This window comes from Prionailurus bengalensis, chromosome C2 (assembly GCF_016509475.1).
Source record: "Prionailurus bengalensis isolate Pbe53 chromosome C2, Fcat_Pben_1.1_paternal_pri, whole genome shotgun sequence".
In the NCBI taxonomy this organism is placed as follows: Eukaryota; Metazoa; Chordata; class Mammalia; order Carnivora; family Felidae; genus Prionailurus; species Prionailurus bengalensis.
The window spans coordinates 27,320,161-27,331,398 of NC_057350.1; the positions used below are offsets into that span (position 1 = coordinate 27,320,161).

The 11,238-nt window shown below is 36.1% G+C and overlaps 1 long non-coding RNA gene and 1 pseudogene across 1 annotated transcript in view; one reads left to right on the forward strand and one right to left on the reverse strand.

Moving 5' to 3' along the window:
- LOC122491289 overlaps positions 1-7,992 on the reverse strand; it is a 133,195-nt gene extending 125,203 nt beyond the window's left edge. The window contains exon 1 of the long non-coding RNA XR_006299325.1: positions 5,736-7,992. This is a non-coding gene — a long non-coding RNA (uncharacterized LOC122491289). The remainder of the gene's footprint in view (positions 1-5,735) is intronic.
- Positions 7,993-8,092: 100 nt separating this feature from the next.
- On the forward strand, positions 8,093-10,640 carry LOC122491290 (annotated as a pseudogene).
- Positions 10,641-11,238: the final 598 nt, after the last annotated feature.

Sequence of the window (11,238 nt, forward strand, 5' to 3'; positions counted from 1 at the left end):
CTATAAACAATCAAAATAGTTTATATTTATTTCATGGTTTTCTGTGCCAGATGCTATTCCAAATACTTTGCATACAACGATTCATTTAATCCTCAAAAAATATTACGGGTTGGAGATTTTTTTTAAGTTTATTTATTTTTCAAGAGGGGGGAGGAGGGGAACAGAGAGAGGGAGAGAGCATCACAAGAGTGAGATCATGACCTGAGGTGAAACCAAGGATTGGATGCTTAGACAACTGAGACACCCATGTGCCACTGGCTTGGGCATTTTTATATACTTACTTTCAACAGATGTAGAAGATGAAGGCTTGATGTATTTAAGGCGTGGACTTTCCCAGGATCATACAATAAATAGGTAAGTCATATTTAAAAATCACTGCATGAATACATAAAAGAGTAAGCACTATCTACTCCTCCAGGAATATGCATGTTCCTTTTTTTAAAAAAAGTAAGTTATATAGGAATATTGATTCTGTTTTAAGAATGGATGGAAGGTAGAAGGTAAGGGACTGATAAGGGGGAGTTAGGCTGATATTGAAGGACTGTCTCATGTGGCAAACCAAACAATTTCTGAGACTATCTTATATTAAGCTGGAGGACGGCTAGTGAATGAGATCCTACAACTGGGAAGAGCAGTAAGAAGTATTGTTACTCCCAGATCACTTCCTTTAAGGGGTGGTCCAGAATAGTGGTAGGGCCATTCAAGCCAGGCTTTGGCAAGTTTATGAATGACATCTCTGGTGGCGAAATGGCGAACAGAATAGATAAAGACACATGAGAAGTAATGTCTCCAGGTGTCTAACCAGTTGGTGAAAGAGAAAATCAGTCACCCTAATTGCTATAAAATAGGAAGAGAAAAATACAACTTAGATTCTTATCAGAATACAGCTGTATGTAATCTAATAATATAGCCCCAACCCAATATTATTTCATTTGTTTCTATTGAATAAATTGGGACTTTCCAAGACGCATTGCTAAGCAGAATACTATTAGCAGGCCAGACAAGAGACATTTAAACAATTGTTCAATAAATATCATCGCTGACTGTTTAAAATTATACAAGTAATACCTTCTTGAGGTTAAAAAAATCTAGTAACACAGAAGCATATAAAGCGGAAAATGAAGAGGACTTTCTGTCTCTTCTCTATCATTCTATTCCCCTGATATAACTAGTAACCCGTGTGTTTTCAAGACATTTTACTGCATGAACAAATATATACTCTTTCATCTTTATGTAAAATAAATGGACTAAAATTATAATTCTATATACATGTACATAAGGCTATAATGTAAGATTGATATTTTTTTCTATCAGAAAAGAAATCTTATCATACACGTGCTATTACTTGATTTATCTCATTTCCCCCCAAAAAATACATCATGGAAAACTTTTTAAGCCAGAACATACAGTCCTACCACAGTCTTTTTAAAAAAAATTACAGAATATTCCATAATATGGAATCTTATAAATCATTAAACTATTCCATAACATTTTATCATTTTCTCAAGCTAGATTTTCACACAATTATATATATATTGCCATGTGTATTTAGAGACCTAAGTTCCAAGTCATTACCAATGCAAGTTTTTAATCACAGAAATACTGTCTGTTTTTCTCTATTATCTGGAATAAATAAGATACTAGGGATTTTTTGGAAAAGTCACTTTATCCCATTCCTTCTCATACATTTCACACTAAATATATTGGGGGGCAAGAAAGTGGATGTGAAGCCAATTGGCTGAGTTTAATATACCCTGTAGACCATAGTTAAGTATGTAAAAATTTAATAAACTCAAATTTCCAGTTACTCTGGCCAAAAGTTTATGTTCAAGAAATATTAACTGACCATCTTAAAAGTAAATCCTAAATGTTGGGATAGGTAGTTAGGCAAAGCATCCCTCTAATGATTCTAAGGAAAACTCACTGAAGGAGTCAGTGCAGATGGGGTCATCCGTGCAGCAGCAGCTATATTTTCTTTTCCTTTTTGCTTATCCCCCCTTGGCACTAAAGACACCCTTGTTTACAGAGAAATTTTGCAGCTGGGCAGAAGAGACAAGCATCTGGCTAAGAAACAACACTATAACTCAGCGCAACTGTTGGCTTTCTACATTGATCTTATTAAATTTCAACTTGTTCTTCTGGAAAAGAGATTCACTAAGAGAAGAAAAAATATTACACAATTATTTCTGGTGTAATGGCTTAAGCTAATAGGCTTCACATAGCATCTAGTTGGGAAACACATTCACCATCAAATGGGGACATGGCCGGCATGGGAAGTCTTCTTGGGGTCATCAAAAACCAAGATAACTTCCCCTCTCTTCCCACCAAAAAATTACCAAGATATCTGGACTACTCCTTTATATCTGGCATATTTAGCAAAAAGGATAAAATTAATAGTCAGTTAGTATAGACACAGGTTGAGAATCTTTGTTAACAGAGTTCAGTGAAAGCAAAATAGTTTACTGGAATACCAAAGAACCAGTATTTTCATTAGTGTAAATGGAAACGTCTACACTTCTACTAATGTCCATATTATTAGGGATAAGGATACTGTCCAGAAAGCAGAACAAATAATTTCCCAAGCCTCAAGCTAAGGTAAAGAAAAATTATGGCTAGGTCAAATTTGGTTTTTCTATTTATAAATGCAAACAAAAACAAACAAATAAAGCAAATAAACAAAAACAAAACCCTGGAGGGAATAGAGATAAATATTCATATAACAGATATCAATATCAGCAGAATATTTAAATAGTATAAATATTATAATATAATTATAAATAATATAAAAAACTATGGCCATCATAGACATGCACCACTTTCTCAGGCACTGGACGGGGTAGGATGGGGTTGGGCAGAATACAAAGCCAGTAGCATGCCTACACTCATATTCCAGAAATGACTCTGGAACTCTCTTATCTTTCCTATGCTCTTTCAACCCTCTATCAACTCATTCTCTGAGAAGCCCTTGAGAGGGTCTTCTGAATAGGATGAGAAGAGAAAAGAAGTTGTCTGCAAGATGCTTCTAGTTCCACTATAGACAACATAGCAAGAAAAGAACAATCCAAGGCACTAGCAATTCTTATAAACTAAATAAAGCTAGCTTGCTTTTGTAAATCAATCAAAAGCCCTTTAATCATCAAGATATATTTATATAACTGTTGCATGCATCAAAACCACAATGAGGTACCACCTCACACCTGCCAGAATGGCTAAAATGAACAACTCAGAAAACAACAGATATTGGAGAGGATGTGGACAAAGGGGAACACTTTTGCACCGCTGGTTGGAATGCAAAACGGTGCAGCCACTATGGAGAACAGTATGGAGGTTCCTCAAAAAATTAAAAATAGAGCTACCCTATGACCCAGCAATTGCAAAATGCTGATTCGAAGGGGCACATGCACCCCAATGTTTATAGCAGCACTATCAGGAATAGCCAAATTATGGAAAGAGCCCAAATGCCCATCAACTGCTGAATGGATAAAGAAGAAGTGGTATATACATACATATATATACACACATATATATACACACACACAAAATGGAATAACAGTACTTGGTGATCAAAAAGAATGAAATCTTGCCATTTGCAATAATGCGGATGGAACTAGAGTACATTATGCTAAAGAAATAAGTCAGAGAAAGGCAAATATATGATTTCACTCATATGCGGAATTTAAGAAACAAAACAGATGAACATAGGGGAAGGCAAGAAAAAATAAGATAAGAACAGAGAGGAAGCAAACCATATAGAGAACAAACTGAGGGTTGTTGGAGAGGAGGTGGGTGGGGGAATGGGCTAAATAGGAGATGGGCATTTAAGGAGGGCACTTGTTGGGGTGAGCACTGGGTGTTATCTGTAAGTGATGAATCACTGGGTTCTACTCCTGAAACCAATATTACACTGTATGTTAACTAACTTGAATTTAAATGTAAAAAATTAGCAATAAAAAAATATATGTTGAATAGTTTGAATACCATAAAAAAATAACCAAATTTTAAGAAATTATAAAGTCTTTGCCTGCTACTTTATAAATCAGTATTATGATCCTAAATATCACTTAAAAAATTCCATGGTTGTAGGAGCACAAACATGTGTGTCCTAGTCATGTAAGCAGTCTTGAATTCTCCCTGATTAAAAATCAAAGTTAAAATCACCTGCCACAGGGTATAGCCAAGTGCCTTTTATACCAAGTTTATCAAAAGAAGTTTATAGTAGTAAACAAAGTTCAATTCAAATATGGTTATGCATCACAACTGCTTGCAATAGTGACAACCACAATTATACATTTGTTTACATTTTACTTATTTATTTTTATTTTTCAATGTTTTTGATTAATTTTTGAGAGAGAGAGAGAGAGAGAGAGAGAGAGCGCGCATGTGCATGAGTGGGGGAGGGGCATAGAGAGAGGGAGACACAGAATCCAAAGACAGGCTCCAGGCTCTGAGCTGTCAGCACAGAGCCCGACATGGGGCTCGAACTCACGGACTGTGAGATCATGACCTGAGCTGAAGTCAGACGCTTAACTGACTGAGCCACCCAGGTGCCCCGCATTTGTTTACATTTTAAATTGTATTAGAATTTAATTGGAGAATTGACATATAATATTATACTAGTTTTAGGTGTACAACTTAGTGATTTGACAATTATATACATTATGAAACATGACGATAAATGTAGTTACCATCTGTCACCATATACCGTTATTATATTACCTCTGACTATATTCCTTATGCTATACTTTTCAGCCACGATGCTTACTTATTTTAACTTTGTGCCTCTTAATTCCCCTCATCTGTTTTGTCTTTTTCACCCCCTGCCACTATCCTCTCTGGCAACCACTGGTTTGTTCTCTATGAGTTTGTTTCTCTTTCTGTTGTTATTCGTTTCATTTTTTAGACTACACATATAAGTGAAATCACATGGTATTAGTCTTCCTCTGTCTGACTTATTTCACTTAACATAATAGCTTCTAAGTCTATCCATGTTGTTGTGAATGACAAGATTTCATTCATTTTTATGGCTGAGTAATATTCCATTGTGTATATATACCATATCTTCTTTATCCATTTACCAATGGACATTTAGGTGTCTTTCATATCTTTACCACTATTAAATAATACAGAAATAAATATAGGGATGCATATATCTTTTTGAATTAGTGTTTTCATTCTTCAGGTAAGTACCCAGAAGTAGAATTAACTGGATCTGTATGTTCCTTCTATTTTTAGTTTTTTAAGGAACCTCCATACTGCTTGCAAATTACATGTCTGATAAGGGGTTAATGTGCAAGTTACATAAAGAACTCATACAAATCTACACCAAGCAAACATGTCTGATTATAAATGCACAGAGGATCTGAAAAGACATTTTTCCGAAGAAATACAGATGGTCAACTGACACACAAAGAGATGCTCAACATCACTAATCATCAGTAAAATGAAAATCAAACCACAACAAAATATCACCTCACACCAGTCAGAATAGCTAGTATCAAAAAGACAAGAAATAACCAGTGTTGGCAAGGATGGGGAAAAGGGAACCCTCATGAACTACTGGTGGGAATATAAGTTGGTGCAGCCACTCTGGAAAACAGTAGAGAGATTCCACAAAAACTAAAAAAATAAAATAAAATTTAAAAAAGTATGCATTTTATATGTGTGCAACTTACAAATGATAACTACACAATAGAATTAGAAAATTGGCCGCACTCGTCTATTTGCAAGTCACTTACCATTTTGTATATCTCATTCTCTTCTCTATTTAAATCTTGACATCGAGAATTTTCTTTATCTCAGAAGCAGCAACAAGCTCCTGAAAATTATTTTTTATATTATAAAAGATTGCATTTATACATATACATATATATATATATTTCCCCCAGAAAATGGTCAATTTTTTGAAACTACCTTTCATATTTATTAAGAGATATAGGCTCAAAAACAATCAGCAAATTACTAGATTATGTCTATGAACACTTGATTTTTATTGAATATTGTCAAGACATCAAATGTGCGGGTTCACCTTTGAAAAGTGCTAAATTTGCATTTATTCTTTTGTCCCTAGGCTAACAGCTGAGTGTTGTTTTTTAAAGCACCCATTTGAGGTGTTAAGAGGTCCTAATTAGATGAATTAAACAAACACAACATTAAGTTTCGGAAATGAAGTGTCAGAACAGATACCTTTTGATCTGCAGATAACTAAGGGAGCAACAGTAAATTGCAAATAATGTGATTGCATTTCCTGCCTCAACATATTGGGTTTGATAAAAAGTTTTACTTTAGTAACTGCCCAAGATATTGCTCTGAGTAATTGAGAGGGAATAGATTATATTTTAGGGACTGCCAGCTGCTTTCATTCTCATTTTTCCTGCCCATGTCAGGAAGGAAGGAAGGAAGGAAGGAAGGAAGGAAGGAAGGAAGAAGGAAATAGAAAGGCTTCTGTGTTACAGCGTAGCATTGTTATCCTTAAGAGGAGTATGTTGTTTGTAGGGCCACTAAACAAAGTAAAATAGAACAAATAAACATAACAACAACAGCAAACCAGGGGTGATGCATTTTAAGTCAGTTCAATCAACCAATATGTAAGTAGGCACTGGGTTCGTTTTCGAGGGCCACCAAGATCACTTGAGGGATTTACAATCCAATGAGGAAAGGAATACAGATATTTCTACAACTAATGATAACATATGAGACATTGAAATTAATTATAAACATGAGCATCTTCTAATTATCTTTGAGGTGGTCAGGGTAAGCATCACTGAGATAAATTTCAAGTGTACCAAAATGAAAACTCAGCACATAACACATGGGAAAAGAGAAGAAGAACAATCCAGATTAAGAGAATAACGTGGGTTAGGACAAAGTGTGATGGGAGAATCTAATTCGAGATTTCACCCCTGCCCAAGTCCAGGAGTTAGGGTAGGAGAAAGAAGAAGTTCAAGTTCAAGGGTGAATTAATGATTTTAGCTTGATGGCTAACTGAGTTTGAAGTCTATGGGAAATTCAGATCTAAAGCTCAGGGTGGGTATCCAAATTAGAGGTAAAGATGGAATCATCCAGACAAAGATGGTAACTGAAGCTCTGGGAGCCTTTGGGCTAGCCCAGAGTTTATGCATCAGTATTGTTAGAGAGTAAACCCACGGAATGCCTATAGTTAAACACAAGTTAGAGAAGATGAGAATAATAAAAAAACCTCCTTGGAAGCAGCAAGACAACCAAGAAAGAGTGTACCTCAGATACTGTAAGAGGGTAAGCATTTCAGGAAAGAAGAGAGTGGCCAACATTGTCGAACAATGCACACTAGCAGCAGACTCAGCTATGAGAAAGTCATTTGCACTCGTGGAAGGGGCAGGTTCAGTGACTCGGTGGGGTGAGAAACCAGACTGCAGACTGACTTGGGTAAACTGGTCAATCAAGTCATGAGTGAAGAAGTTAGCAAAAAAGCAGGATGGGAAGTTTTTCCAGTGGAAAAGCATATTAGAAAATGGAGAACAGGAAGGCAAATACATCCAAAACAAAACAAAACAAAACAAAAAACCTCTAACAATATCATTATAAAGTACTATATTTTAACTGTGGTTTCTGTGTGCTATTCATTGAAGAGGTGCCTCAGTAAAAGCCTGAAATTTTCCAGGCAGAGCAATGAGTAGATCACTTCAAACAATTAAATTTTGGCATCTTGAGTTGTGTGATACCGCCTAACTACTAATTTTTAAGGAAAAATATGTGATGTGTGTAATTAAAAAAAAGTTTCATATTTAAAAATATTTTTTGATAAAAGATGCATATTCATATCCATAGAGACTTACGAAGCTCTGGAACACAATCTCAGTGTAAGTCTTTCAAAGGACTAATACAGGACAAAACATCTGCAAAGAAGAAAAATAAGACTTTCTGCCTTTTTTTAAAAGTCAAATTTAAAAGTTGAATCTTAAAAGTCAATTGAGCCTGGGTGGCTTAGTCAGTCGAGCGTCGGATTTCAGCTCAGGTCATGATCTCGCGGTTCATGGGTTCAAGCCCGCATTGGGCTCTGTGCTGACAGTGCAGAGTCCACTTCAGATCCTTGGTCTCCCCCTCTCTTTGCCCCTCCCTCTCTCTCTCTCTCTCTCTTAAAATAAACTTAAAAAAAGTAAAAAAGATCCACTCTTATACCACATGGAAACTAAGGCTATCGTTCACCAAATATTTGAAGAAATAAATGTTTCCCATCCAAATAATTCTCACAAATATTCCTAGATCATGAATATATTTCTCAAAGGATATAATTACTGCTTTCACATCAGATGACCTGAAATTGACATCCTACAAAATAATTGGCTCATGGTCTTTATAAGTGTCAAGGTCATGACAGACAAAGGAAAAATGAGGAGATGTCAGATGAGAGGAGACTAAGGTGACTTGAGAATTGGATCCTGGACCAAGAAAAGGGACCTTAATGAGAAAACCAGGGAGACTTGACCAGGTCTATAGGGTAGTTAATAGAATTGACTCAGTGTTAACTTCCTGGTTTCAATAATTATATCCTGGTTATGAAAATGGTAATATTTAGGGAAGCTGATGAAAACTATAAGAGAATTTCTACAGTATTTTTCAAACTCTTTTGCAAGTCTGAAATTATTTAAAGTCAAAAGTTAAAAAAGAAAGATTTCTAACTATGAAAAGAGTGAAGAACCATGTCTGGAGAGAATACAAAACACAAATTTGACTATGTAGTTATATGTATCTTATTGCTTTAAATTTTTTTAAAAAATTTCAACCAGCTGAAAAGTTTCTAGAACCAAGTGACAATAAGAAAAACATACTAAAGCTGGGTCGCGGATGTGGGGAGAAAGCAACTGTGGGGAGAGCGTGTCTCGACCAAGCACTTGGATTCAGCTCCTGTATTTCCAATGTGGAAGAAACTTACATGGATTCCCTGGACCCTGAAAAGCTATAATAATGTCCCTATGATAAAAACCACTAGATCAGGGCCCACAGATTTCCCTATCATCTTACCAGGAACAGAAAGAATCATCCTGATGTCGCAAACAAATTGGCTACTTGTCTCCCTCTACCAGGTTCCTTGACCCAAAATCATTCATCATATTTCAAGCTGTGACAATAAAAGTTGTATTGAGCAGGATGTTGTCAACAAAACCAGAAACCTTGAACAAGGGACTCTAGCTGGGAGCACGTGTCAGTACCCTTCTTGTGATGAAGACTAGGATAAAGATCTGTGCGAACAGACCAGCATCCCATTTGCCTGGGACACAGTCAACTACTGTGGCAACAACAGCTCTGAAAGCCAGCAACGTAGTTATGGAACATTAGAGTAACCTGGCTTCAGGCATGCATGTTCCCAAGTCTCTGCTGTATGTTCTGCCATGGAAAGACAATGGAAATGCACAGTAACTGAATATCTATCTCCTCAAATGCCAGATCCTAGAAGACTCATGCTTCTTCCTGCTACCAGCGGGTTCCTCATTTTTTTTCCTCCTAATCTAATTATAGAAAGATAAACCGTCTATGACTTTAAAACTGAAAAGAGAGAGAGAGAGAGAAAGAGAGAGAGAGAGAGACAGAGAGAGAGAGAGACAGAGAGAGAGAGAGAAATATACTAAAAATGCTTTGGTCCTAGAGAAAGAAATTTCTTGTTTACATGTGAAGTACTCTGTGTATATTTCAGTAAGTAAACTAATAAACAGAAACTCAGAATGTAAGTTTCAATCTGGTTTCTATGTGACTTTATAATGTGAAGATGATGATAAAGGCCAATTTTGAAGTTGCCATGCCATTCAGTTTTGAGTATCTACTATATGCAAGACACTATCATAAGCAAAACATGGTCTTTGATTATGAAAAGAGCCTCATAATGTTCGTAGACTATTATACATGTTTCCCAACAGCAGTATTTCATAGACTGTTATAACAAAGAGGCAAGCCAAGTCCTGTTAGGACATAAGGATTACCTTGCAGTGGCCTGGGCTATCCACCATGGAGAAAATGAGTCAGGGTCATTTGAAGGCAGTAGAAGATTCTGATGAACAGTGATGGAGGCATAAAGGAAAAAAGCATTTTGGGAAGAGAAAAAGCCTAAGCAGAGTCACGAGATAGAGAAGTACAGGGTTGTTTTGATTATCTAATTCAAATAAGAGGGGAAGAGCTCCCGGAGTGAAATTTCATTGAGTGATAGGGAGTGAACAAGATAGTCTGGAGCTTAATGAGCCTTGGGACTCCCAGAAAATTATGCTTTGTAAGTAAATATTACCCCCTGTCATGTTCAGGACCAGTACTATTAAATACTGCTCAATACCTTTCTGTCCCTGCATTCAGAGTATTTTCATAGTACCAAAAGTATGAAATATACATTTTAGTTGTCTACTCCAAAATGGTACTAGAAAATTCCAAATAATCTAGATCTTAAAATATGTTCCAGGTGCACTGTTTTGCAAGTAAGCAATTACAATTCACTGTCCACTTCTAAAAGGTCAATAATTCAGATTGCTCTACACGATCCTAGACCCAACATCAAGCTGCCCACTGAAGTTTTACAAACCTGAAACTTTCTTTGCTAACTGGATAGGAATTTCATTCTAGCAGCAAATGCTAAAGTATTCTAGCAGCACTTTCCTCTATAAAACAGTAGTTTCAGAACATGTTAATATTGGTGTGATGTAAAAAAGTATCTCTTCAGTAAATAAGTTTGGTAAACACTGGATGAAGGAAGGTTAATCAGATATCTTTGCTGTAGGAGTTATCAGAACCTTGGTAACGCTAATGAGAAATACAGTACTCAATGAGGAGGGAGATAATACCAATTGTTAAACCCATAGGAATCTAGTGATACAAGTGTTGCAGAGAACTGCACATTTGAAAACTGCACCAGATGCATTTCTGCTTCCTCTTATTTTAAGTCTATCACACATTAAATGGAATGGCTTAAACAAAAGTCTGTAAGGAAATAGAGGATTTCTCCAAAACAATTTGATTTCTGCATGCCTGTAGTTACTGTAATATCACCTTCTTCAATTAATTCTATTGGAAAATTTTCTCTCCTTGAGAAAATATCTCTGGTTTTAAAGTGGAAATTAGTCGGGGGGGGGGGTGGTGGAAATCATGAACATATATGCCCTCTTCTGCTAACTTCTCTGAGGGGAAGGTTAATTTGTTAATAGGAAACCTGAATTTTATTAATCTTATAACATGGTTAAATCATTGGCAATGATTGTGTAAATGATGATGTAGACACTAAGATAG